General features: G+C 35.5%; 2 protein-coding genes across 9 annotated transcripts in view; one reads left to right on the top strand and one right to left on the bottom strand.

The window, feature by feature from the left end:
* Positions 1-27,845, bottom strand: part of IMMP2L (inner mitochondrial membrane peptidase subunit 2) — a 414,256-nt gene that overhangs the window by 191,611 nt on the left and 194,800 nt on the right. The window lies entirely within an intron of this gene.
* The window catches only part of LRRN3 (leucine rich repeat neuronal 3), a 31,830-nt gene continuing 24,023 nt past the window's right edge, over positions 20,039-27,845 (top strand). The window contains exon 1 of the mRNA XM_068189965.1: positions 20,039-20,487. The gene's annotated coding sequence lies outside the window, so the exon portion shown is untranslated. The remainder of the gene's footprint in view (positions 20,488-27,845) is intronic.

Genomic DNA, 27,845 nt, shown 5'->3' with positions numbered 1-27,845 from the left:
ATTATTATTTCTGTGTCACAGATTCAAAATTTAAAGGTACAAATTAATTAAAACATGAACAATAGCAGGCACATCACATAGTGAGTATAAAGAACTTTGACTAATGCTCTAAATCTGCCAAGCACGGTACCAATATTGCAGGTGGTCACTGAGTTCTTATTTTCCCTCGCTCAACTTCTGTTGCCATCACTGCTACAAATATGAAATCAAAATAGCATGGTAAGACCTTTGAAAAAGTAGACAAAGCTTTTCATCACTTCCATAAACCAAAGTATGCTTCTCAGTGACACATCTGTACTTATCAGTGTTATCAAACTTAAGAACTTTGTTCAGTTGCCATAGAACAAAATTTTTTGGTTTATGGTCATAATAATGTGGCACTGTGTTTTGCAATTCAATTACTTAGCACCATCTGATCAGAAATCTTTCTTTCTTTGTGTAGTATAAAATTATTTTGTCAGAAGCTTCTTCTCATCACTCTCTTGTTTAATTGCTTTTGTCTCTAGCAACCAGAGTATTCAGTTTTTTAATTATATGTTTGGGTAGGCCCTAAATCATTGCAACAGACATGGACAGGACATCGTTTGCTTCCATGGTAAAGAACTGACTGTGGCTAAACACTGTCATCTGTAGAATTTACATAAACACATTAATTAGCCTTCCTTTGTTTCTCTTCAAAACCATATTAAAATACCAGACACAGCTGTCTCTACAAAAGATTAAATTCATGTCCTTTCTAATTCATGATGTCATCCCAGTCACAAGCAATTTTCAGTAGTTTTTCTTGCAAAGGAAACACAACTAATGAAAACACCAGTATAAAATTTTACATGTGGAAGTTGTGCAGACATTCTACAAAAAAAATTTAGTATTCATTTGAGACCTCTATCCCATAGCAATGGGCAAAGATATGTAGGCCAGCATTCCTGAAGCTAAATCAAACTTCACTTCTAATAAAATAAGCAGTTATTAAGACAGAAGCTGAGAGCTTGTCCTTCTATTAGAATATTGCTTTCTCACACACTCTGTTGGTTTTACCTGGGATAGAGTTAATTTTTTCCACAGTAGCTGGTGTGGACCTGTGTTCTGGATTTGTGCTGGAAACAGTGCTGATAATACAAGGATGTTCCAGCTGTTGCTGAGCAGAGCTAACCCAGAGTCAAGGCCTTTTCCACCTCTCACCCCACCCTATCAGTGGGGAGGCTGGGGGTGCACATGGAGGGGACACAGCCAGGACAGCTGACACCCAGCTGACCACAGGGACATCCCAGACCATGTGGTGTTGTGCTCAGCATACAGAGCTGGGGGAAGGAGAAAGAAGAGGGGGGACATTCAGAGTGATGGCATTTCTCTTCCCCAGTCACTATCATGCATGACAGAGCTCTGCTTTCCTTTGGATCCCTGAACACCTGCCCACCAATGAGTAGTGGTGATGTAATCCCTTGATTTTTTGGCTTGCATGCATGGTTTTCCCTTTACCTGTAAAACTGCTTTTATCTCACCTCATGAGTTTTCTCACCTTTACCCATCTGATTCTCTCCCTCATCCCACTGCGAGGCAAGAGCACAAGCAGTTGTGTGGGGCTGAGCTGCCCCCCAGAGTTATAATGACACAAACACATAACAAAATTAATTTGCAGTGTAACACTTAAGGACAAGCCTAATCATTGGGGCTTTACTTTTCTGATAGGGATGATCAGTAGTAGCAGAATACTTTACGGAGGTGTATCATATTTAAATCATCACATGAATTTATGGAATAAGTTAAATGGGTTGATGTGATGGCCAAAAGGGCCTTTCAGAGACTGAGGATGAAAATTTCTCAATCTGAAGAGCAATAGAAATACTAGAAGAGGAAAAATTAATAAAAATATAAGATCTTATATTAGAAAATAATGACAACATTGAATTATTTTATTGCTACAGCCGCAGTCAATGCACCTATATCTACAGTGTTGCAACAGATGATGACAAAAAGGAAAAGGACAAAGAACACAGCAGGAAAGTCCATCATCAAGAGACTGAGCCCACTTGTTCTAATAAAGCCCATGTATCTTCCACTGTATTGAAATCCATATAATTACCTTTATTCCTTACTTTACTTTAATGAAAATACTACAGTTACAATTAAATGCCAGTTACACATCATACAACATTTGTGACCACAGACAGAAAATTTAAAAGGTTAGAAAACCACTGTGAACACTCACTTTCTCACCTATTTAAGCATAGTACTCTTTATAAGTGAAACAAGGAAGAGAATGTTCTCGAGTGGAAAACAGGATTAAAACAAAATGTTATTAACAAACTTTTAATTGCATTTGTGGCATAACATAATTTTACCTTTTTAATCTAATGAACCAAAATTTCTTTTACAATCAATAGTGACAGGCACAGTACTGACAACACTTACAAAACAAAGGCTCAACACTACACAAATATTATTCAGATTAAATTTTTCCCAAGACCAGGCCTCAAGTCTCTGTCCACTGAGAGTTATATTATCACTTATTTGCTTATAAAAACGCCTTAAAATAGTTATTACACCATACACAAACATTATAACCAATATTATTTTTTATCCTCACTATGGAATTGAAAGTTAAGACCTCACTCTGGAATGGACCCACCTCTCTGTCTGACCTCCAGAGACCCGACATTGGCCATCATTGATGTTTAATTAAACAATTAGCTCAAAGGTTTTGAATATTTAACATAAACTAACACTCATCATAAACTAACTTCACTGTGCTGCCAAGATATATTTTGAATACAGAAAGACAGCTTTACTGAAATACCAGTTTTACAAATTTAAATGCATTAAATAAGCAAGAGGAAAAAATTAAAACAGCCTTCGTCACCCAGCTCCATTATACCTACACACTCTTTGAATTTCTACTTAGTAATAGATGGTTATTACTCTGTTACCACTGAGGTCCAGAATGAAAACTGGGGCCTCTGAATCAAGTAAAGAAAGCATGAAAGGCTATGAGATAAAGGATGTGCTTTGCAAAAGACTCTTAAATGCATCTAGATTTGTAGCAGTAACTGCATTAAGCAAACCCATCAGCTGCAGAGAAAGCAGATGAGTGTTAGAGTGGACTATTTCCCATGACAGGAAATGTTAGCAAGCTGCTCTAACTGGCCATGCTTCAACAAAGCATTTAAGGATGGTGCTAAAGGGCTCTCTTGGCTAGAATACCTTCTTGAATTGGCCTAAGGGCCTTGTGGAGTTAGGGCCAGATAAAAACATGCATTATTCCTTTCTTGTGCACAAAACTATTCAAATACAGAGTGCTCAGAGAACTGATGCATTCAACTCCCTTGCTATTTGACAGAAACAAAACAAGATGTGATTAACAACCATGGAAATATACAATTTTCATGTGTATTGACAGTCATATCTGAAGTTGACTATAAACCTATTTTATACACTTTCCTCTGCAAAGCTGGAGTGATAAAGACACAATGAGATTTATTGGAATGAGAGTATAGTTACAAAAATGAGTGTGAGAAGCATATTTCTATTATAAAGAAAACATTAGAGCATGTATTCTTTGGCTGAAACTTTGACATTTAGAAAAGCATGCAAAGCATCTTTATTTTTTTAAGGAAATTTTTAGATGAGTATATGCATTTCAGATATATATATTATTTAAGCTGGTGATTTCTCTGAAAGCAAAAATCCACATACCTATGGGAGAAAGCCATTTAGTGAACACTACTATGTCACCTTTCTTCTAAAAGAAAAACGCCAATGTCACCAATGGCAAAAAATAGTTACAGAAAATATCTATAGAAAATACTTATTTTTGTGTATAGAGGTGTAACCAAATAAAAAAATCAGAAGATATCCAAAGGAATATGCTCCTCCATCTATTTTTAGTGTAATTTATTACTTAGTGTTATTAACTATTAAAGAAAACATATGTATTGTTTGTGTTATAAGTTGTATAAATGCTATGAACTACTGAACAAATTGAATCTCTTTATTTTACAGCCCTTAAAGCTGCATTTGTCATTACAGATATCCTCTCAGCCTGACTTTTGGGGCTTTGAAGGCTTCAGGGAGGAATTACTGCAATACACTACTTTCACTCAAAATCTGTGCTTTATGTCTCAGAAAATAAACCTCAGCCCCACTAAATATTAGTAATTATATCCAATTTCTTTCCTCCATGAAAGAGGCATGTTGCTAGTTCCTCCCAATTCACCTCTACCCTCTAACATTTCTAGTACAGGGTGGCGGGAGATTAAATTTTTTTTAAGTCAGAAAGAGCCTTTATTTTCTGTCTTATATCCAGCTTTAAGAATTGTGTATTTTATATATTCCATGTGACAAAAATAACAAGATGTTTCAGAGTACTAGGAGAAAGAAGCTACCCAGCACACTTACTGATCAATCTAGAATTTTATTCCCAGATGGTTATTGTCCTTCATTTCTATGAAACAAAACATCATTGCCAGAAAATACACATTTGCTCTTCTGCTAACATTGTTCTACAGCTTAAACACATTCTCACTTTGCCAGTGCATTTCTCTTTGAGCGGAATAAAAAGAGAGTGCATTTCTTTATTCTACAAGGAGACATAATAATTCCTAATAATACCTAAGACAGAATCTCTATTTCCTCAACTCCAGCTACCCATCTTCCACTTCTTCCTTTTAGAATTCATTTCGATCATATGTGACCCAAACTACAAACAGAATTTCAGATGAAATCCCACCAGTACCATGTACGTTGCCTTTAATATTATCTTTCCACTTCTAAAAATGCCGTAATACATCCTGATATGTCTTTACACTTGTCTTTTTTCATTGCCATGTCACACTTATGGCTTTAGTCACCCTGAGACTTATAAGGTCAGATCTCTCTCTTCCTCTGACACTTTCAATTATAGCTCTCAGCTTACAACAGAAAAATCATATTAGTTCCTAATTAGACTTTGTGCTACACCTTTTTGTTTCACTCACCCTTCTTTCTCTGACTTTTTAATCTGACTTTCACATCTTTTTCTATCAGACAGTTTTCCAGCCTTTATTTTTGTACTCAGAGAAATATTTCTTATTGCCTCCAAATTAGGCCACAGTTCAATATGAATATCAGTAGCACTGATCTGAATTAAACTAATCTAAGAGTGGAAAAAAGTGTAGCTCCATATTGGCTTCCCTGTCCAGCTTATCATACAAGTTCTGCCAACAGACAACATGAGGGTGAAAACAAGCCCGGAAGGGAGGATGTGCTTCTTTCAACACACAGACACATCAGCCTGCTCCAGAGGCATTACCCAGTAGTCCTTCACTAGCCTCAGCCTGTCTAACAGCTGCCTGCCATAATCTTCTCTTTGCTATTAGCCTTTATCTTCTCCTGGCTGCAGCACTTGTTCAATCCATCACTCATTGCACTGCTTCAGGATGCTAAGAACGTAGATCATCATTCACCTGTTGCCACGATCCTGACAGGGCTAAGCAAAGGGTCAGAGAGAAGAGCCTGTGGAGGGGGTGGGAATGCAGCTGCTGATGGCAGGAGGTTGGAAAAACTGCAACCAGGAAGTTAATCTGCAAAGGTTGTTTTACAGCTCAGTACCAGACTAGTAAGAGCTTGCTGCTCTCAAAGGACTGGATCATTCTCACCTTTTTCCTTTCTGTGTTATTACTGCTCCTCTTCCCTGCTTCCAGCAATGCATTCCTGCTCTGGGCGTTGCTCGGTCCCTTTGTGAACTGCCACCTGCACCCACCTCAGAGCCAAGGACTGCCTGAGACACTGGGAGGGACTGCATGCACGTATGCAGTCCAACAGGAACACTCAGCAGGGAGAGAGACATGGAGGCAGAACCATGCAGCTCTTTTCCATCTCTTCTCCTTTCATTTGTTTCATCAATGGATTGTAATACAAACTAAGTAGTATCAGTAATGAACAGCTAAGCAACAGATTTGAGTTGCTTTTTGTATACTGAGTGACTGCTACTCAGTGTTAAAAACAATATACCAATTTAATTGTCCAAAAGGTATTTAGGAGTTGGGAAGATCTAAATTATTCACCCAGCCAGACTCCATAATATGAGCTTATGGTAATTTTGATTGCCCAGTGGGTCAATTAGGAAAGTTCAGGAAACAAATATGTCTTTCCTTCAGAAGAGGAGAAGAAATATACTGCAACACCACTCTGCAGCACTGAAATAGGCATTGACCATCTTGTCACATTAGAGTGCAGACATACTTGCTGATATAGAAATATATCATTCAAAAAGGTCTCTTGTCCAAATATTTATGATTTAATTACTTACTCATATAAAGACAAACTTCTGCTTTAAAAATGATATTTTTTTTATAAGGACAGAAGGCAGCAGAGTGAGACTTGTGAAACAAACTCTATCTCCAAGGTAGCAGCTGAGAAAATGTCCCATAGTTAATACATGACTTGAGAATGGAAAACAGGTTCTGACACAATTAACCTTTTGGTAATACAGAAAAATTATTAAAAAGACTAAGTGGTGCTTTCTTGAAGGCCAAAATTTGTACTGCTCACAAACCCACACAAACTCAGCACTACTTCAAAACTGATAAACACACAAGGAGCAGTTACAATTAAGTTCTGTTTTCAAAAGAAGTAATAGAGGTACTAGAACATATTCTTAGTCCAGATGTCAATTATCTTTATCTGGAATAAATGAAAAAAACAGGCAATACGTGTCAAATACTAACATAGGAAACAGACAACAAACAGTAATAAAGGGGAAGGTAAAGGACACAATTTCTAATCATAACAAGGTAACAGTACCTGGCAGATAAATTTATTGTGCTCTTAATCAATTCTCCTGTTACACGTAAAAGTACTGTTGTGAATGTGTGAAATGGATTCCAGGATTAAAAGACTTAACAAATTTATCTCTTCCTGAGCCACCTTACATCCTTATTAAAAAGTATATTTTTATTTCTATTTTAAAGGCATGCACCCTACTATTGCTGTTGCAGGTGATTGTACAAATAGCAATCAAGGGCAGTCTTACCAATCAAAATGTTGCTGTTCTTCTATTGCAATTTAAAATATAATTTCCAGAGCTTTTGCTAATTTAACACTCTAGCTAAGTATTGGGATCATCTCATCTGCAGATACACTTATGTTATCTAAAACAAAGTTCAGTAGAAATTCATATCACACACACACACACACGGGTGCACACATACAAAAAATAGCAGGACAGAAACAGATTACAGTAAATTCCATTCAGGATGATATACAGAAAATTAGGTGTTAATGAGTTGCAGATGTCAAAATAACTTATTACTTCTATTCCTCTTTCTAAAATAACTTTGTACTAATATTTCTTAAACCTATATGTGAATTTCTGATCACACTAAAATCAGTAATTCACAAACCAACAGTTTTTACAGTTTTTACCTATTTATTTCCCCCAGTTTTATAAGTACCTCATTATATATATATAAATATATATATATCTTATGGGAAATTTGGTTTCCAAGCATATAAATAGATTTTATAATAGGCCTTGGAAAAGTGACCACAGCATACGCAGTAATTGGTACCCTGAAAGCCTCCATTTCAGATGTTTCATGGCTTCAAGTAAACCAGTAGTAAATTTCTCTTTTTACAATTTTAGTTCTGAACCCAATTATGTAAAACATTTTACTACAATGTCTATCTCATTCCCTACAAGTATGTTTGGGAAGGATTTGTCAGTGAAAGTAAGAATGATTCTGTGATTCTTTGAGATGCTATCAATAAATAACTGCAAATGAACTTCCAATTAAGTTACACGATGCTGATGCTACATGTTTCATTTCCACAAGCTCTTCAGAGACGCAGTACATTATCCCACTGAACGACTGAAATACAGAATTACATGGTATTAAAGCTGAGGTACGTGTTAATAGAGCCTATTGAATGCTTTTAAAAATAAAGACCTATAGTATTTAATTGTTTAAAAGCATTTCTCTCTTTCTTTAAACCCCTTTAATAGTCTGTGAAAATTTTAATATTCACAGAATTTACACACAGGTAAAATAATAGAAGTAAGGAATAAGAGTAAAAGATTTTCTATGTATTGTAGAGCTCTCGAATACTAGAGCTCTTCAGCTCTCCTAGCTGAAAGGGTTGATTAATCATACTATTTAAAGATTGTAACACATCTATGCCCAAACCAAAGAAAGAAAAGTTAGTAATTCACAGTTACAAACTTGTGCAAGAGACAGCCTATGTGTTGGGACACTTGATTTTAAATTCTGGACCCTTTTGGGACCCACTCATTTCTGGTATTGAACTCACTTAATTGGCGTATCTTAACTCTCCTATGTTAAGATATGAAGAAGGGGGAAAAAAAGAAAACCTAATTTGTTTTTATTTGATTTGCTTTAAAAATCCTTTGCCACTAAGGTTGACACAGAAGAACCATAATAACTAAAGAATAGAGATAATAATTCATATTACTCCTTAGTCAAGATCATAAACTTTAGATTCACCTTTTTTTAAAAAGCCAGCTGCAGAGCATTTATTTAAAGCACAGAAATAGGTGTTGATCATAAATATACTGAAGATGTCAGACCAATTTAAAATAAATCTTAAAATGGGTTTTAGTAAATTATGAACACAGGCCTTCAAGCTTTGTAGAACCAACATTTAGTCAAGGCAGAGATTTAGTCAAGGCTTCTTTAGAGAGGAAATGGATATTTGGTGCCATCAGCACCCTAGAACCCTTTGAGCACAGTTGTGCTTATCATGGGCAAAGAAAAAAGCCATACTGGTATATGCCAAGTAAAAGTTTTTCTCTTCATCCAAGCCAGAATACAGACATTTCAATGTATTTGCTTTACAAGTTTCCAAAACATTTACCAATGAAAAATGTATATACCTTACTTCATCTATTTTCCACCCAAAAGAATAAGAATGGACTGCATCCACAATTTTACCCTTCCATGATTTAAACAGAGAAATAGGGTTGGAGCCGCTGACACCAGGAGAGTGAGGGGCAGCTATCGCTTAGGCAGCACTTATCCATAAGTGCTTCCCATGCCTGTCCCATGCACATACTTTGCTTCAAAGAAGGGAAACCCACAGAAATAGAGCCTATTAAGCAGGTCTTAGGCTGACAGCAATGTCCTAGGATCAGACTGGCCATGTGTTGAACTCCACTAAGGCAAACCACCTCAGACCAGTGTTTAAGCCAAGATTATAGCAGTCTTTCTGCCACAGCCAAGGAAGGAATAGATTACACACAGATCTGCCTCTGACATCCTTGAAAGTGTGTGATGCATAAGAAACCTGGAAAGAGGAAGCAGAAGACTGAAAACTGCGTTCCTCTGGACAGAAGCTAGCAAAGACAAAGACCAGAAGAGTCAGTAGAGAAGACTTCAGAGAAAAGAAGGGTGAACTGCTTTTTCTAAAAATTAGGGGCAGAGTGTGAGAAAGAAATTGCATGTTCTTTGCATAATCACAAAGAGGAGGAAAAAAATTGGACACGGAAAAGATGAATCTGTGGAAAGTGAGATTCAAAGCCTAAGGTAGTTTATAATTAGCTCTGTTAGGAATATTCAATTAAAGGCTTTTAAATGCAGTGTAGGCAGCAATGAAGTTTGGCTTCTCTCCAAAAGTAGTTGCACTCATACCCAGAACCAGGACAGTCTCAAGAGAGATTAGTGAAATTAATGGAATTACTAGAATTTCCTCTCCTGGTCAAAAGTTAGTGCTCCTGCCTGATGTACCAAATTATTCCCCATTTAGGTTACTCCTGAGGCACATTTTTAAATAGCAATATTGAGTCTCCTTTATGTTTAGTTCAATATTCTCCATGTGACATAACAGAAGCCATGACAAAAATATGTGTCCTGAGAGTACAGTTAGGAAATATGTATCAGCAGTTTGATTTCTCCCTCTTCGAGCCATGCATTTTAACTTCTTGGGTTCCCAGTTTGAATGTTATTACTATTTCATTAAGGCCATAACTATCTGTGTTCTGGTTCCTGAAAGCCTATTTGGCATAACATTCGAATTAGCAGTAATGAGAGGAATACATTCTTCCATCATCAAGTTTGTTACCTTGATGAATATCTCTCTGTAGAAAAATATGAAATGAGTTAATGTACCTGCCAATTAAAGCCACTTCAGGAGATGGTTGAATGTATGAATGGCCTATTAGCTAAAGAAAAATTCAACCTAAGGCCCAAGGAAGAAATACAGATGTGTCTAAAAGTGGATTTATTGCAGCTATTTCTTACAGTACTCAAAGAAAAAGTAGATGTCAGCAAAATTTGGAGTGCTAAAAGATCACACTAAAAAAGTTAGACAAATCTGAGGTGATAGGATTTTGCATACAAAATAGTCAGGCTTATATGAATTTTTTGTGCATTTAAGGCTTTTTTGCTACTTCTTTGTAGCTGAACTAAGATTATCTGTCACAATAAAACCCAAACAAACAAACAAACCCCAAACAAACAAACAAAAAAACAACCAGAGGAAGAAACTGATGAGAGTACTTGACCAGCTGGGTGAGTCTTCTATTTAGTACTCAAAGTGGCAGGTTGGAACAATATTTTGAATAAAATCTAAGGCCTGACAATTTATTTTAGAGAGTATTATCAAAAGGATGGTTTCCAGAACTATCTAGAAAAGTGGAAATAAAAGACTTAAATATGGATATTAGTTTCCTTTTTTTCTTCTGAACTTTCTGTAGTGACACTGAACGATTTTCATGCAGAGATAGGTAAATCACTACTATATAATTACAAGTAAATGTAAAATACTAAATTCATATTTGCTTTATTTATACATACCTGAGTAAACATTGACAAAATCTGTTTCAACATTAAAAAAATGAGTATTCCCACCAGTGGAGGAGTTAGAAAATCCCATTGTCACAAAAATCGAAATTATCAAAGGGAGTTTAATAGATTTTAGAATCTACAGATAAGGATGGGATTTATATAGAAATCTGATAAGTAGGCTTAATCTTTGATAAGCGAAAAAGGACTGGAAAGATCTTCCAAAAATGTTAAATTTAGCTGCTTCTTTGGGCATGAAGTCAACTATTTGTAAACACACCTCTTTTATAAATGTGCCAATCAGTATCTCTAAAGAGGGTTTTTTTTTGCTAGTGATTTATTTCACCTGAGTCGTGGTTGGTTTGGATTGCTCTTGCTTTGATTTTCTACCAAAACTATTTCCACTGGAAATTTATCCCAGGATGTGATGACTCACAGGGAAGAAAAAAAAAGAGAGACTTAAATTTAATCACAGTCACACACATATTTTGTTCTTCTGCTACCTTTTCCTCATGTACCAGCAGGATGTATTTATCAGCAGGAATCTTATTTTCCCCGACTCTCCTACACTACACAACACAAGGTTTTATAAACCCCTCTGTAATGTGGGTTCTGCTGTCACCTGAACAGTATTTAATTGCATGTGTTCCACTTTGAGTTCATATGATTCTCAAGCACAGAAAAATAATAACTGAATAAATTATTCTAAGTGAATTGGCCAGTTACTTACTGCTCCTGGAACAACTCTGAACAACAATCCTGGTGCATACTCAGACACATTTGCTTTTTTTACACAGCTGTGCTCACAGCTGTGAGCTCTTGGTCAACCAGTAATACAGAGATATGTTCTCCCTCTCAGTTATTTCTAATAAACTCACAATTTAAAGCAGAATTACATTTTATTGGCTCCAAATGACCTTCCATTGTCAACTTCTTAGAGTGTAATCCCATTTCTATTATTAAAATCCAAGCAGCCTTTCTGAAAAATACTTCTGTCCCTCTTAGCTGCTAACTGTGGAAAAACCACCCTCCTTCTCCATTCAACCTGTCCTTTGCCTTCTCGTCACAGTGATGTCATCAAAATATTTACTTGGCACTAAACTTAAGTTATATATCTACTGCATTTTATATGATACTTTTACACAATTGCCAAACAGGTAAATTTCTACAAAATGTTAGTTCCTCTTCTCTGGTAATTAGAATTCCCAATCAAATTATTAACTCTTAATTATTTCTCAGTATCAAATGGCCCTGGTCCTCACTAGGTAATAGTCTTGTAAGAAAACAGATATAAACTTTCTCTGAATGTACCTATCCCTGTTATTTTATAAAAAAATATTTATTTCATCTCCTTTATGATAATACTGATGGGAGTTAGAGGCTGAATGCACTCTCTTGGAATTACACCAGTCACACCATAAAGGAAATAGTCAGTATTACCAAACACTGAAGATTTTATTTCTTGCTGTGGATATAAACCAAAGGATAATGAATAGCAACGCTTTTAGTGTTCCTTGAGATATGTTGTGAATTCTTACAATTCAACAGTAGAAAGCAAACATTGCCACTACAATATTGAAATAACACAAATATTCTGAAATATTAAAAACTGATATTTCTTAGCCAAGACAAATGAGTTCTGATATCTCTATGTAATCTAATTTATTTTGCTTCAACCAAAAGTATGCAACTAAGTCAAGACAAGGACATGTCAGCTTTACCACAGCTGTCATTTTCCCATGCTTTTAACAGTTAAGGAGTTACAGCATAAAATCTATAGGGATAGGCTGCTTATTAATTGTGCACACACACACATAAATCTCTTTGAGGCATATTAGCTTTAAAAGTAAACTTTTGTCACCCTAAATAGCTCATGAAATATGCAACATATATTACAAATAATTATTCATCAGACATATCAGATAGCAATAACTGATGACTTAAGTTCCTTAATTTCAAAATATGGCATTAACACACACACAAAACATAGGGGAAATTAATTTTCTATAGTACGAGTTTTATGTTGTCACATGACCCTACAGATGCCAGGGCTTTGTAGCCCTTAAAAATGGGAATTTCCATCTTTGTCTTCAATTTTCTATCCTGTTTGGCAAAAAAATTAGCTGATAAACAAATTCATATAGTAGAACATGCTGAATAAGAACATTTATTAGCCAAAAACTTCATTTCCCTACAGATCTCTGGTAATCTTCTGGATTTCTACATTTCTCTGACACTTTGAACTTATTTGTGAACAATTCTAAATTTTGATGATACTTTGAAATCAGTTCCAAGTTATTTAAATACTTTAAACGTATCAAACCAAATTCATCTGGCTGTACTAAGGCAAACTTTTTGTTTCTGACCATATCAGCTGAGCGTACATAATTGGTAATAGAGGGGCAATTAATTAAATTGTTTGTTAATACAAATGTTTGGTCAGCACAGAATATATGTGCTATTCACGTGAGGAAAATATGGGGAAAAGTATAACATATGTAAAAGTATGGTTGGGTGTGTATTTCCATTCAGGTCTTACATTTCATCAAGAATTTTGCCAAAACAGATGCACTTTCCAAGCAAAGGTTTGATCAGCTGCTGAATGCAAAGCCATCCTTGCAGCCTTTTTTTAACTGAAATCATGGATAGAGATTTCTTTCTACTTTGATCTCATACTATGTTTTGTTTCAGGAAATGAAAATCAGGACTCATATTTGTTGCTACCTAACATCAGATTTTTCAAATGTCCTTACAGTAGAGGCATGCAAAGTACAGGAAGTAACAAGATCTGCTTTCCCTGCCTAATTTATTAATATTTTCACGTTGCTTTTTGTAGGAACAAAATAATCAAAATGCATACATATATAGTCAGATCTCTCAAATATATATAGATATGTGCACTTTGTTTTACATAAGCATGTAACACAATTTGCTACATTCCTTAAAGAAGGAGTGGTTTTATGCCTATTTTGTTTCCTTTGCCTCTTTTTCAGTGCTATAATGCAATCCTGTGTCTGAGCACCAGACTTCAAATGAGAGAACTATTCAAAACATGCACAGACAAAATAAGCGGTTTCCTTAGTAATGGAAACTATGTGAAAGCCTCTGAAACAACTCCAGTAAGTCATGGTGTACATGATCCTTTCTAACCCAGCTTATTGATTCAAAGATAGCTTTGCATTTAAAAAAAAATATTTAATGTGTACAGTTTTTGGAAGTGAAACTAGAGATGAGAGAGAAGACATTACTGCATTCCTAGTTACAGTCTGGGTTTTAGCCAGTATGGATGCTGTATGTTCCAGTGACCTTTTAATTAATTTTCTAGATCTGCAAGTTGAAAAAATGAAATTGTATAACTACTAAGGACTTCGCTTAGATAGCCATTACACTTCCATAGTTCAGTGTACTTTATTCAAACTAACATTAGGTAACCATATTCTGAGCACAGACTTCACTTATCCGTGCTATTTCTTGTCATCACCACGACAAATTCATGCTGTTGATGGCATGGGAAAATGACTGATACCTCTCTCAGTCTCAGAGTAAAAGTAACTAAAAGCAAAATGACATTCTAGTTCTAATATTTAGCTTAGTGACTCTAAAGTTTTCTAAATAACCAATACAGCTCTTGTGTAAATAATTATGAAAAGCAGATAATTTAGAATTTCTATTGTTATCCACCCATTTTAATATTAAACCATAATAAAATGCAACAAGAATAGTTTGTTTTATTTCATCAAAAAAATTAAGAAATTCAAGTCTGAAGATCTGCCCTTGAGAAACACACACTATATATATATCACATTTATTGCCACAAATGTGGCATTATGAGGGAAGGTGGCTAAATTTAAAATAAAAATTTTACTGGGAGAAGGAGGTTTCCTTTCACTGATCACATACTATTTGCCACACCACATAGTGTCAACAGAAAAAGTACAAACCTTTTTCAGAAAAAATATCAGTTAATGTTACATAGAAAGGCAAAAAGATATGAGCAAAGAAAGGGAAAATGTCATCTCTATAAGGAAAAAAAAAAATTAAGACCTATCACCATCCAATTACAACAAATTGACACCAGGATGGAAATTCTAGGCCTTACATTCTGCTTTTTTTTCCCCTTACATTTTCTTACATTTTTTTGCTTACATTTTCTGCCTTCTTACATTACTGCCACTATTTTCTTCATCAGCTTTAGATACAGATTAGCTCCAAGAGCTACGACACTAACTGCTACATTCCATGCACATTCTGGGTCCCGCAAACAAGGAACACAAACAAGCAGATCCTTAAGAAATCAACAAGGATTTCTCAGTCCTAAAGATCCACCACAGAGAAGATCCCAATAAATTATATCTAATTAACGAAGGCTACAAAACCTGAGATGTCACCACAAGTAAGACATGAACTTACTGAGGTGAAATAAATTTTTAAACATATACACTGAGCTCGAAAATTGCTTTACAGATACTTCATCTACCTTATCCAGCTGCATATAAAGATTCTCTAGCTGCTTTTCACTACTCTGTCTTCATTAAGAATCCCATGTGATGTAGCAAGGTTGTGGTTGCTATGCGTGACTCACTTCCAGCCTTCTGCAGATACTGCTATGCCAGGGATTCTTGCCTATTAAAATAGGGTCAAGGATGAAAATTAGAAGAACTCAGATATCCCTGTTTTGGACCCAGTAGGGATAAAACTTATTAAGATTTTTCAGACCTCAAGCCACTTCTGCAAGCACTCCTCAAGCCTGTCCTGGCTGACTAAGTCTCTGGGACCTATAATGAGGAAAGAGACCATAGCTTTTGCCTGGCATCTCATACTTTGTGTTTCATAGAAAACAGTTGCTACATGAATAGGCAAGTTTTCTAGAATAGGAAATCCCTCCTTGATCACCAAGATCAGCTCTTAACCCCTGCTTTCATTCAACCCCATCACACATGACTGAATTTGCCTGTACTGTAAGGCTCTTCAGTATGCAGTTCCAAATTTTGCCAAGTCATATAGCACCTACTACCTACATAGCATTTAATGAAGTAACTGGGGCTTTGTGTATATGTGGAGTTTTCCTTATGTGAAATTCTTTACAGATTTGTTTCCATCTGCTTTTGCTCTATTGTATCAACATTAACTCTCAGATCTGATAAAAGAAATTGCATAGCAGGTTAAGTAATCTGATACAGCATTTTCCATTACGAAGTGCAAATCTAGAAATTTGAATTGATTGCTGGCAACAAGCCTTTCATCTTCAAAAAAGACAAAGAACAAGAGCCAGAAATGTTGTTTTTGTTCATCACCAAAAAAAAAAAATCAATTTTGCAAAGATACATATTAATAAAAATTAGTCTGTATGGGAGCATAGCCCTTTTAGGGAAACATCAATAGTCTTGCCAGTATATCTAAAAATGCACATGACAATGTCATGTTGATGACATTGCACTGAAAATGCTGGCAGAACAGGGTTATATGAAGTGGTGGCTCTTTTTTTTCTCTTCCAGGCAAATCACACCATGACAACCAGCTATAATTAATAAGTCAATAAATTAACTGATGACACCACAACACAGATTTCTTTGAAACTGGCATTCAGTCAGAAAGGAAGACCTCCCCACAAACCACATGGAAGATATAAAAAGGTGTGCTTTGCAAAACTGGTGAGAATTAATCTGTCCAAAAAAACCAAAAAAAACAAAAAAAAACAAACAAAAAAAAAAAAACCCAAAAAAAAACCACTCCCCTCTTTGTTTACTCTATGAGCTACAAGAAGAAAGTGAAAAAAGCCACAACAGAGTCTCCTCCTTGTAGTCATGGACCCTCAGAAACCAAGATAGGAGCACATGTAGTCATAAGCAATAAAGCTGTTCCAAAACTGTTGTCTCTTTTACACATGGACATAATCTGTATGAACACACACTTTAAAATAATTAATTTCCAAATTCTGATATAAAGTGTGTAATCTTAGAATTTAAATCAAATAGTTGTGGTGTTTTTACTGTAACTGCACAGCATTTATTACAGTTTTTAACTACACTTGCTGCATTCTAAACAGAGCTCTGTTCTTACAGACTGAAAACACTAGAAATGGTCATGATTAATCCTGAACGACAAAAAAGGATATGGAGGGCCAAGGATGCTCTGCCTGTCTACATAATGAAAAAGGGGGAAAAGTTTTGAAATCATCTTCCAATTGTGAGACAAATGCAGAAACAGAATCATTGTATTTTAATAACTTAGGGGTTTATGGATTGTGTTCATTGCCCTTTACAAATAAATAATTACTTAGTTTATTTAATGTGCACTTAGTAATCAGATAAAATGTATGTTAAATAAATTTCTGGAGTTAGTCTGCATTAATTTCATTGTCTCTCTATCAGTCTAAGAGAATTTTTTTCTATCCTGTAACCTATTAAGCTATATATATGATTTTCATAAAATTGATTACATTGCTATTTTAAAACCACCAAGCATCACAGTGAAATCAGCAGAAAAATAACTTAATGAACTTTAATAATCATAATTGTTTTGTTTATAAAAGATACTTTTCTCCTGCATATAGTTAAAAAATATTCTTTAGCATTATCTAAATCATAAAATTCAATTACTTCACTTTTTTTTAACAAAACAGAATTTTAGTATGATCTAATAACCTTTTAACTAATATGTAAATGTATGCCTATCAAGGAAGTACTTTAATTGCATATATAGTATATCATAAGAACTCACTTTCTTTATGCAAGTATACTTTAGTTGATTTAATTATCTAGCCCTTTAATTACACAGTCCATACCAATCAACCAAAATGAAGCACTTCTCTAATCTTAATTTCACATGTCAAATCACTGAATATGATTTTGCATGATTCTCATGTTAATTAGAAAGCCAGATTTTGAATGAATGACAGTGAGTTCATAAGGAGGCACGGGGCAAAAGCCAAGAAAGATTTCAGATAGGGTAATGCTAGTCCCTAAATTTTTACCTTTCTCCAGATCACCTATTTCTCCAGTGGATGAGATATGATATCTAGCAGTTTTTAGCTGTCTTTAAAATAACATTTTAAACTTTGTCCAAACTTTTTGAAATATTCTTGTCTCTTACTCTGCCTATAGTCCCACCCCTGTAGTACAGGTTAATATATTTTGTGGGGGTGAGGTAGGAGAGGGCTGAGATCAGGAAGGATTTCCATTTTTCTTGCTGGAGCTATAATGGTAAGAAGTCTTTCTTTTCTGGCTTTGGGTTGTGCTTACTTAAAACATCCTGAGCATTATCCCATCCAACACAGGACATTATGTTGTGCAGCAGGGAAAGCTTATAGGTTGACTTGGAAGTTTAAAATGGCTTGCATCTGCAGCTCATGGTGGTGAACATTACATACATCAGAGGCTTCAAGAGTCACGTCCTGGGGGCAAAGGAGAAACAAGGTTTCACCAATGAGCCCTGAGGCTACAGAAAGATGATGTGACATTTTTCCGATCTTGGTTTTCCCTGTCCCAACCTCAGGCAAGAAGACCTGAAAGGTAACTGAAGATGGGTCAGCCCCAACTTTTTCGTTATAACTCTTTAGCTCACATTAGAAAAAAATTGAATATCCATAACAAAGAATGAGAGAAAATAAAAAGACCACTTGGCCTTTCCCTGGCCTAGAGTATCTCACCTATTTGCAGATAATCAGTCGCATAAATGCTATTATTTCATCTATGAAACAGTCCCACTCAGCTGGATGAGTGAAAAATGAACAGCACACATCTTCAAAAAAATTTGACTCTTTGTTCACTGTAGTTAGCTTAAGTGCAGTATTCAAAAATTTGAGGCGGAAGGAAACAACTGCTTTAATATAGCCACAGTGTAAATACTGGTGAGTCTAAAAGGAGGAGTTTTGTAAAATTTGCCCTAAACAATTACAACAACCTGAAATTTATTCAGAATTGTGGCATTAATTTAATTCACTTTTCATAATAAATTATTTTATGAAGAATAAAATTATTTTCTTACAATAATAAAAATCATGCAGTCCAAGATCTGATCCAAAGTGAATTGAGACTCAGTATTCATAAAATAGCAACCATTTTATTGTAAAATTTTGGTGCTATTGCTGTTGCAAAAAGTACACTAATTCACACCATTTACTAATCTTCAGAAAATATTCATACTCTTATTAGACAAGATCGCAAGCCTTTCTTCAAAGCAGATGAGTGTGAAATGAGAACCACATCTCACTTCAGCCCACTAGAGGGTGGTCTGACTTGCTCAGGGCTATGGGACTAAATTCACGCAAGAGATCCAACATTTTCATCTTTTTGACCTGTTGATAACCAATTCTTTGTGCTTCATTATTAATCATCCCTTATTATAAAGTAATTTCTTTTATATAAACAGTATATATGATAAAAACCTTTTTCTAACAACATCTATCTCATTTATTGTCCTGTATATATAGGAGAAGGGGTGATGATAATAATGAATTATTCTACAGTTTTTAAAACCTTCATAGTTTCTATGCCTTTTGGTCATGGACACAGAATAAACAGGGAAAAAAATAAATCATTCACCTAAGAGCATAGCATAAAGGGAGAAAGATGAAAGAAAGGGAAGGAAAAATCTGGGCATCCTATTGTTTATATAATTGGAAGGCCATAAAAGACAGACTCAGGCAGAGAGCTATTGAGAGAAACTGACTTCTTATTTAACCAACCCCTTTCAGAGTTCATTTTGAATTTTTATTTCTCAGGAAGATGTATTACTGCTCTTACTTTCTACTGATAAGCACAGGTAGTAAAATGCAATATTTGACAAAATTTGGAAGAGGAAGAATATGTAAAATCTTTTCCTGTCTTAAACTGAAAAAAAAGGCACCAAAACTGGGGGGAAGGCACAACACATTTTTCTTGAATGGTTTCATCATACAGTATCCTCTGAACTACAGCAGCCTTTGCAGAACTTCAGTGATCTCTAATAAGTTGTTCTGAGCGCAGATAACAGCCCTTAAAGGGAAGAAAAAAAAAAAAAAAAAAAAAAAAAAAAAAAAAAAAACCAAATAAAAAAGGAGGGTGGGGGTAGAAAATGTGGACCTCCCAGTCTATTCAGTACAGACAGAAAGCATGCCCCGTAGCTCCCACAGATCGGAAGAGATATCTGGGCGCGTTCACAGGCTGGTTTCGTGCTGCCGTCCCCGAGCAGCAGCAGTGTCACGTACCAGACATCTTCCCACGGCCGCGCAGGCGGCGCAGCCGCGCGAACTGCGCGCATCGGGCACGCCGAGGCACCCGCTCCTCTCCGGGGAGCCCAGGGGCTCCGCTATTAACGACCGCCGAACAGCAGCACCGTGTCAGTGTGACAGCCGAGCGCCTGAGCGATGCACCGCTAACCACCATGGAAACAAGGAGAAATAAGAGCTGCTAGCGAGCTGCTCTCTCCCCCGCCTTTCCCTCTCCGCTGGATTGCGAGGCTCAGACAGCCAGGCAGCAACAGCGCCTGGCAAATGCAAGGGATCTCAGCTGGCAGCACGGAGAGTCTCTCATGTTGTAGGATATCAATAGATACATCTTTGTATTATAGACTGTTAGACACACGCATGCACACTGACTCCCACCCATACGTACATGTGTGCTCATCTACACAGACTCTGGCTTTAATACAAGTATGTCGCCACCTGAACTAAGGATTCAAAATTACTGAGATGCAAGAACTCCTCCAGCTCTGAAACTACTCTTATTATAGGGTAAGTTCCTCTTTATTTTCAGTTTTACCCTGACTTTTATCTAACTTCTAGACTCTTTCCCCTTTCTTCTTTTTGTAAAGTTATTTTATTAGTGTATTTTCACATATTACTTTCTGAACAGAAATGCAAATGCAATATGCTTTTTATGCCAGAGATAATCTAAATATGCTTGCAATAGTATCAGATTTGTGCATTTGATATCTTGAAAGAACATCAAAGGATTAAAAAATATAAAAGGAGAATGTTTGTACTGATGTTTCAGAGGCAATATCAAATTAAACACTTGCTCCGTGTTTTGAAACCAATAAAACAAAATACAGGACAGCCTCCTTTCTTCTCTCTAGTGCTAGGATTAAGGGAAATGCTGTTTATGTCAAGACCTAAAAACCACTGAGCAATGAGGCTGAATGAGCATATCACAAACAGTTATTGAATTTCTGCCAGGCTACATCTTAAGGACTGTGGCAAATGACTTCGCCTAAAAACATCCCCTTTCCAGTCAGAAGGGACGGGGTGAATGTCTGATTACTGATGCAGCTGGAACTGATGCGTTAGGTAAAAAGGATCACATTAAGCGGAGGAGTTCTAATCTTCTTTGGTAATTAACAGGATCTCTGCAGGGTGCCTCTATTTACATGGAAGGAGAGTGTTTAAATCCATCACTATAAAAGCTTTGCCTGTTTTAGTATAGCAAAGCTCAGAACTGTTTGTCTTTGCTTTCCATGTCTTTGTTTTCACATGTCTAGCTGGAGTTTTTGCCCAGCACTGCTGATGAGAAAGAGAGCCCAACACAGGGGGAAGGAGAAGACAGCAAATTCAAGGGGCTAGAAAAATATCAGTGATTTTCTATTTAACCAATTTGATCAACTTAAAATTCCAGCCTAACACCACAGTTATCTAATGTGCTTGTGCTTATGCATGTGTATGTCATTTCTCCCATGCAGTATCAGAGTACCTCAATATCCTTTAGATGAAAACACATTTGGTAAAGTGCACCAGCATGGATCTGTGATTCACGCATCAGGGAAAGACAGAGATAGATTTTTACTTTACACCATGAAAAAGACAGGTTAGCCCTCTAATGCATGCTTCAAAGTGAAAAAAAAACCCACAATCTGCATCTTCCCATATGCTTTTGTTCGCTTTTTAAAGTACTACATCTGTATTAAAAACATCTCAGTATTTTCATTATTTCTCCTACCCCTTTTTCTCCCTTCAGCCCCCTCACTCCTGTGAACTCTGGAGAACATCATAAAGATTCTGTTCCTTTGCACCAATGTAATTATTTGCTTGTAATTTTAGAGCTACTGTGTTCTGAGAAACAAACTGTGAAAGAATCATCAACAGATAGCCACTGGCTTTAAGTCTGTCACCTTTCCAAAAATGTCAGGAAATGGGTAGCTTAACAATACGTATGGTAAGAAGTCAATTAATTCAGGTGACCTTTGTAAATGGTGACAATAAAGCAGCTCTGACAATATGCCACAGCATTCGACATTCCCTCTGGAAAATGAATGAGCTTAAGAAGAGGTTTTCTTTTCAGAGTACAAAATGAAAGGTACTGAAGCATTAGCTCCTGCTATTGGCAAGCTCGCTTCTTCTATTTTAGGTGGTCTGTGAAACCTGTTTAAAGCAAGCTGACTTATTTTATTATATGAAACACAATCTCTGGTCTAATTAATTAAATATCCTGTTTTCATTCACACTGCATGTACACAACAAACATTTCCAGCTCCTGGTTTGGTTTTTTACAAAATGTGCTATAAAATAAGTAAAGAAAACCTAATTCGGATCTTTTCATGCTATCTGCAAAGGACTACTCAGAGGAAACTTTTTCTACATGCCTCAGTAGCTTCTCAGCTCTTCTGAATGTTTATCCTCATTCATTTTTAATGTAGACAATAAGTAAATATGAGTAACTTTACAGAAAGGCATCTTGGGTTTTGCCACATCTACTCTAATGTGGTACTTCAAAATATTATATAGATATGCCAAAGAGCATCAGAAAAATGTGCCCATTTCAATCATACATGTACAGAGAACATATGCTGTAGATGAAGCTTCTCTACACAGCATAGACATTCATAACCAGCAAAGCAGGCAAAATGTATAGTGACTGTATTTGGGTTAATACTCCCTCAAAGCCCCTGCAATAATAATGTAGTGTCAGCCAACGACTGGCTGATGTTGTTATGGTAACCCCGAAGTCCCGTCTTTTAGGGTGGCAGCTCTGAGCATGACATCAGAGCATTCCTGCTTGGAGTACCCTTAAGTGGGTGAGTACTTCATTTTTGCACCAGATCAACTAAGCAACGTTGCTACCTGTAATGCAGATTAAAAATATAATGTATACTCTTTGATAAATGATGAAGATTGAGCAGCTTATGAAAAGGACATCCTGCTTTTCACTTGTAATCACTTGTCCTTTGTCACTAGAAAACAAAACTAAGTATTTGCAAGAGAGAGCAAACCATTTAGGAGTGTTGGAGCCACTTTCTTTGACTCTCACCCATAACCTTTATTATATTAATAATTAAAAGCTAACCAAAAGCCTTGCTGCTTGCTGACAATCACTCTTAATAAAGTATTAAAACAATAGAAGAAGATAAGGAGTAGAAAACAAAAGACTTTTTCAAGACAAGCTCTATCTTCAACTGAAAGAAAAGTCACCACAAAGAGAAAAATTATATCTTTTTTGAACAACATATAGATAGTTTTAGTGTTTCATGGTACATTACTGTTTTAGTGAATTAATATGTCCTTTCTTCAGATAGCACCATTAAAAGCTGAAGGAAAACAAAACTCTTGAGAGACACATTGTCAGAAACTACCTTAACATACTCTTCCATGTCAAATTCCACAAACTCAGCTTAATATCAAGAAGCAAAAACTGACAATGAAAAACCAATTTCACATGTAGCACTCAAGGAACTATTTTCTGAAGACAAAGGAATGGAGAGTTTCTAAAATTTTTCCAAAGACCAAAAATAAGACAGCTTCTAATTATTTTATTTAACAGAATATTACTTCTACAATCCTTCATACTACTTTAAAAGAATACTAATTCTCATTCTAACAACACAACAAGCAATTAAAATCCTTTGCTTCACTGAAAGAAAATGCCAGTAGAATTTGAGAAGAAACAGTAGTGACAGGTGTCATTAGAAAGGTCATTAAACACATTAGTATTAAGAGAAAAATCAATGCTTCTCATTAAAACTGTAATGTAACTGTAAAAAGGAATTACTGTGCCTTTTTCTTATTCAACTGACCAGTCCACAAACTGTTAAAAGCCATTATTGTGAAATGGTGTAGTTCATAAAGAACTTATTTAAATAAACAGTATGACCTTTAGTGTTATACACAAAATCTATAAATTATTTCATCAATTTTTCCTCAATAAAGTCATATCCTCAACTGAACTGAACTGATAAATGTTTATTAGCACAGCACATAGAGCTATACTTATCTGCACCAGAGAAAGATCCAATATGGATGTCAATAAGATTATTTCACATTGGGTTCTTCATGGAGTAGCTGAATGTGACACCTTGTGAAAAAGAGTATTTTCATGAGGCCCAAATACAAACTACTTTCACAATTTTGCTTGATTCAATTACCCTCTCCTGATAGGATTTCATATTCTTTATACATGGAACATCAACCATAATACAAGCTACAGTCATGCTCTCACCCCCAGCATTTACCAAATTGCTTACTTTTCTTCAAAGCAAAAATAAATGCAGACATTAAAACAAAGGGGAATTTTCATTTTATAAACACAAATTTATACAGCATATCCTTGAAACCATTATCCTTCATTTAGAAATACTTCTTTTTCACAAAAGATTTATCTCACCTCTTCTTTCACCTTGGCCACAATCAGCAGCGGTCTAATTGAAAGGAAATAAGAAATAAGATCTCTGTATTCACATCAATTTTATTCAGCTGTTGTATTTCTGGAATTCATAAAAATATCTGCCCCAAATTTAATGGTAGTTTGACTCTATTGACCTCTGTATTAGAGCAGAAAAGAAATTTTGCCTCTTTTGTTCTCCCAGCTCCCACAGTCTCAGTCAAACTGGGAAATGCTTTTTGACAACAGTGGCACAAAAGAAATAATTTAGCTTTTCTCTTTCCTGAATAAGCATCTGTATTTAGAGGTAAACACTGCCAAGCAGAATAAAATGCTACAGGGAATATTTTTTCAAAATGTCTACTGATTATTAGTATTACCTCAAGAGTCTTTTAATAGACATTTCTTGTTATGCAAATAGCAACTAGTCTGCCAGGAAATACGTTAAATTTTCTATAACATTTGGCACAAAAAAAGGTACAAGTCATAAGTTTAGCTGCACCAAAAATCCCTGGGCATCCAGCCACTGGGATGAAAAAAAGAAGAAAAAATATTTTTATACAATTATATGTCTAGGGATCAGACAATTTCAGAAATTACCTATTTAATAAATTATGGACTAATAAACCAAAAAAACTGTGGTGTAATACAACACACAATGAAGAGCAAAGTTGTGCATTGAGACATATTTTAAATCACCATAGTACTCTATGTTATTATACCATCATCCTGGATAAGAAAAGATGACTCCCAAATTGTTTCTAAAAAGGCAACGTGATGGTCAGAATCACACTAGTGATTCTAGTGTGGTGTTGAGAGGTTAAAGGAAACTGGGTTGGTTAGTTTTGCCATGGTGCTAAAACAAAAAGTCATTCTTACTTGAAATAGAACGAGAAATGTATACCAGATTTGGGAGGCATTGAAATAAGTACAATTATGAGACTCATTCCCCGAATAAGGATAAATACAATTGTCTCCTACTTTACAATAGTAGCATATCTCTGCTGAAACCAGATATATATGTGTCATTATTTATATCATATTTATGTGATTTACTCAGTACCTAAAGACCTAATAAAGTTTTTCATCTTGACAGGAATAATTTTTATGTGAAAACAGAAACTTGCCTCAAAGATTTTAGCTAGTGTCATGGTAGCTATAAATAGAAAGACTAGAGAGAGCCATTTGTTTCTTCACCCCAAGCTCATTCCTGTTGCCAAGTTCTCTCAAGTCACTGAACTTCCTCTCCCCTTTGGAAAGCAGCTTTCTCTAGAGGTCATGTCAAGCATCAGCAATTTTTGCAGATGATACTTAACAGTGAGCTAATTCACCCCAGTGCAGTACAGTGCAGTGCAGCGTTTCCACTAAAGTGCAGAATTACCTGCTGAGCTCTCCACCTCAGCTGGCTCCATGCTGCATGCCGTGGAAGGAGCTGAGAGACAGGAAAGCACTGGTCAAGGCTCACATGGGAGCTGAGTATTCCAGAAAAAACTCTTTTCTGTGCAACAACAGCTCCAAACCCACTGCATAATAATAAACTGCTCTCTTTTGTGTGTTCCATACAGAAATCAGGCAGTGCTGTAAAAATTCTTCCTCCCTCCACATTGCAAAAGGATGTTCTGAAACAATTCAATCAATTTGAAGTACAGTATTTTCTCTTGTCAAATTCTAAACAAATAAAAAAAAGCCTTTCAGTATGAAAACTATAATTACAGCCAAGTAGTGCTTCATTACCACTGTAGCTTGAGGGACATTATCTGCCCAACTCCTATTTTATATCATTTTATAAAAAAAATAGATACTTAGGTTATCCTCCTAAGTGTAACACTAAAAGATCATCCTAGATATATTTTGTGTATTACACCATTTTGAATATATATTTCTTTTTTACACAAGATGCACCATGCATGTTAACTTTCTGAAATGACAGATGAGACTGTAGAGCCACTATTTCATCACATTCTCACAGTACAGTAATTTTACTTTTTCATTTTGGCCAGTTACTTGCTGGTAAGCCCAATACAAGGCTAAAACTTGACAGCACTTGAGAGAAATTGAATGATTCATAATGATTATACCAGTTTAGAGAGGTATCGTTATGAGGTGAGAGAAGACAAAATTAGGTAATTGCAAATATTATAGCTAGAAAAGTTTGTCTGATTAGCAATTTCACCCAGCATGTATAATTCACTTAACATATACTTCTGAATGTTGTTTTGATACAGATTATCCAGTCATCAATATTTTGTCAAACAAACACACTTTCAGTCATTTTATTTTTATTGTAAAATAAGAGACAAAAAGGATATTCAGCATACTATTTGAGGGTTAGACTCCAAACTCTAAGCTCCAAAAAATAAGGGAAAGTACTCTGTCTTCCAACAGCAGCAGCCAAACTACTGAGCTCTTTCCTGGGCAGAAAGAAGGGCCAGTCAATCTGAGGAACTGTCCAGAAATATTCCTGCATTTCTCACTTCCTCCCAAGGATAATATGCATGTTTGGACACACATTATACAAGCCCCACACTCCCTCTGATGGGAAGAAATCACCTTGGATATTAGTGCATAGAGTCATTTTAATGAGGCTACTCAAGACAATGCAGATCCAAGTGCCTTTAATAGGCATTTAAATATTGCCTTCAGCAAGTATAATTTAACCGTAAACTGTAACTAGAATAGATAACTAAAATTATATACAAATATTTAAATGCTGAAATCTTAAATTACCCATATATTGCACAAATTATTAATTACATTTAGGATCTCTGGTCATTTCAGTTCAAGCAAAGTATATAGATCCACATATCTGGAATTTGCATACTTAGAGGTCCTGGTCTTCTGCTCCATCCTAAAATGCCCTTTGCTCTTTAAAAGAAAATCCATAAACTTGCTGGTTTTCAAATTTTATGCTCATTACTGCTCTGACAGGCACTGAGGTTTACTAAAAATTCACAAAAAGGAACAAAATTTCTCCATTTATCTTAGAGGAATGTGGATTAAATATTTGTAGTCTTTACTTTGTTTTAAATTTGGTTTATATATCAGTTCTTCGAAAAGCATCTTGTGTTAGTATGCCATTATGTCAATCTTAGCAATAACAAACAAGTACAGAAATTATTAAAAATAAAGAAAAAAATTATAAAAAGTTTAAATAAACACACAGTATCTGTGCCTGACACAAATATGTCAGGGAAACTATAATAGTTATGTTGAGATTGTAGATTACCCACTTATAACTACTATAGTAGTAGTAAATGGATTTAATGTTACTGTAAGCACAATAAAAGTTGTGGCATAAATCCACTATACTACTATTTAATCTGTCATGTAGAGGATAGCCAAACTTTCAGAAAGTCTGAGTAAATTCTGTTAAAGCCATCTACTCCATCATTAATTACAACGTAGATATTTATTTTTTCAATGAAGAGTAATCAATGCTCAGGGCTGAGGAAAATGTTTAATTCCATAAAATTAAATTTGCATTAGCATTGCTTTGAAATAA

This window comes from Anomalospiza imberbis, chromosome 5 (genome assembly GCF_031753505.1).
Source record: "Anomalospiza imberbis isolate Cuckoo-Finch-1a 21T00152 chromosome 5, ASM3175350v1, whole genome shotgun sequence".
Taxonomy (NCBI): Eukaryota; Metazoa; Chordata; class Aves; order Passeriformes; family Viduidae; genus Anomalospiza; species Anomalospiza imberbis.
Note: the sequence above shows the minus strand (reverse complement) of the source record. Positions and strands in the feature narration are given on the sequence as shown.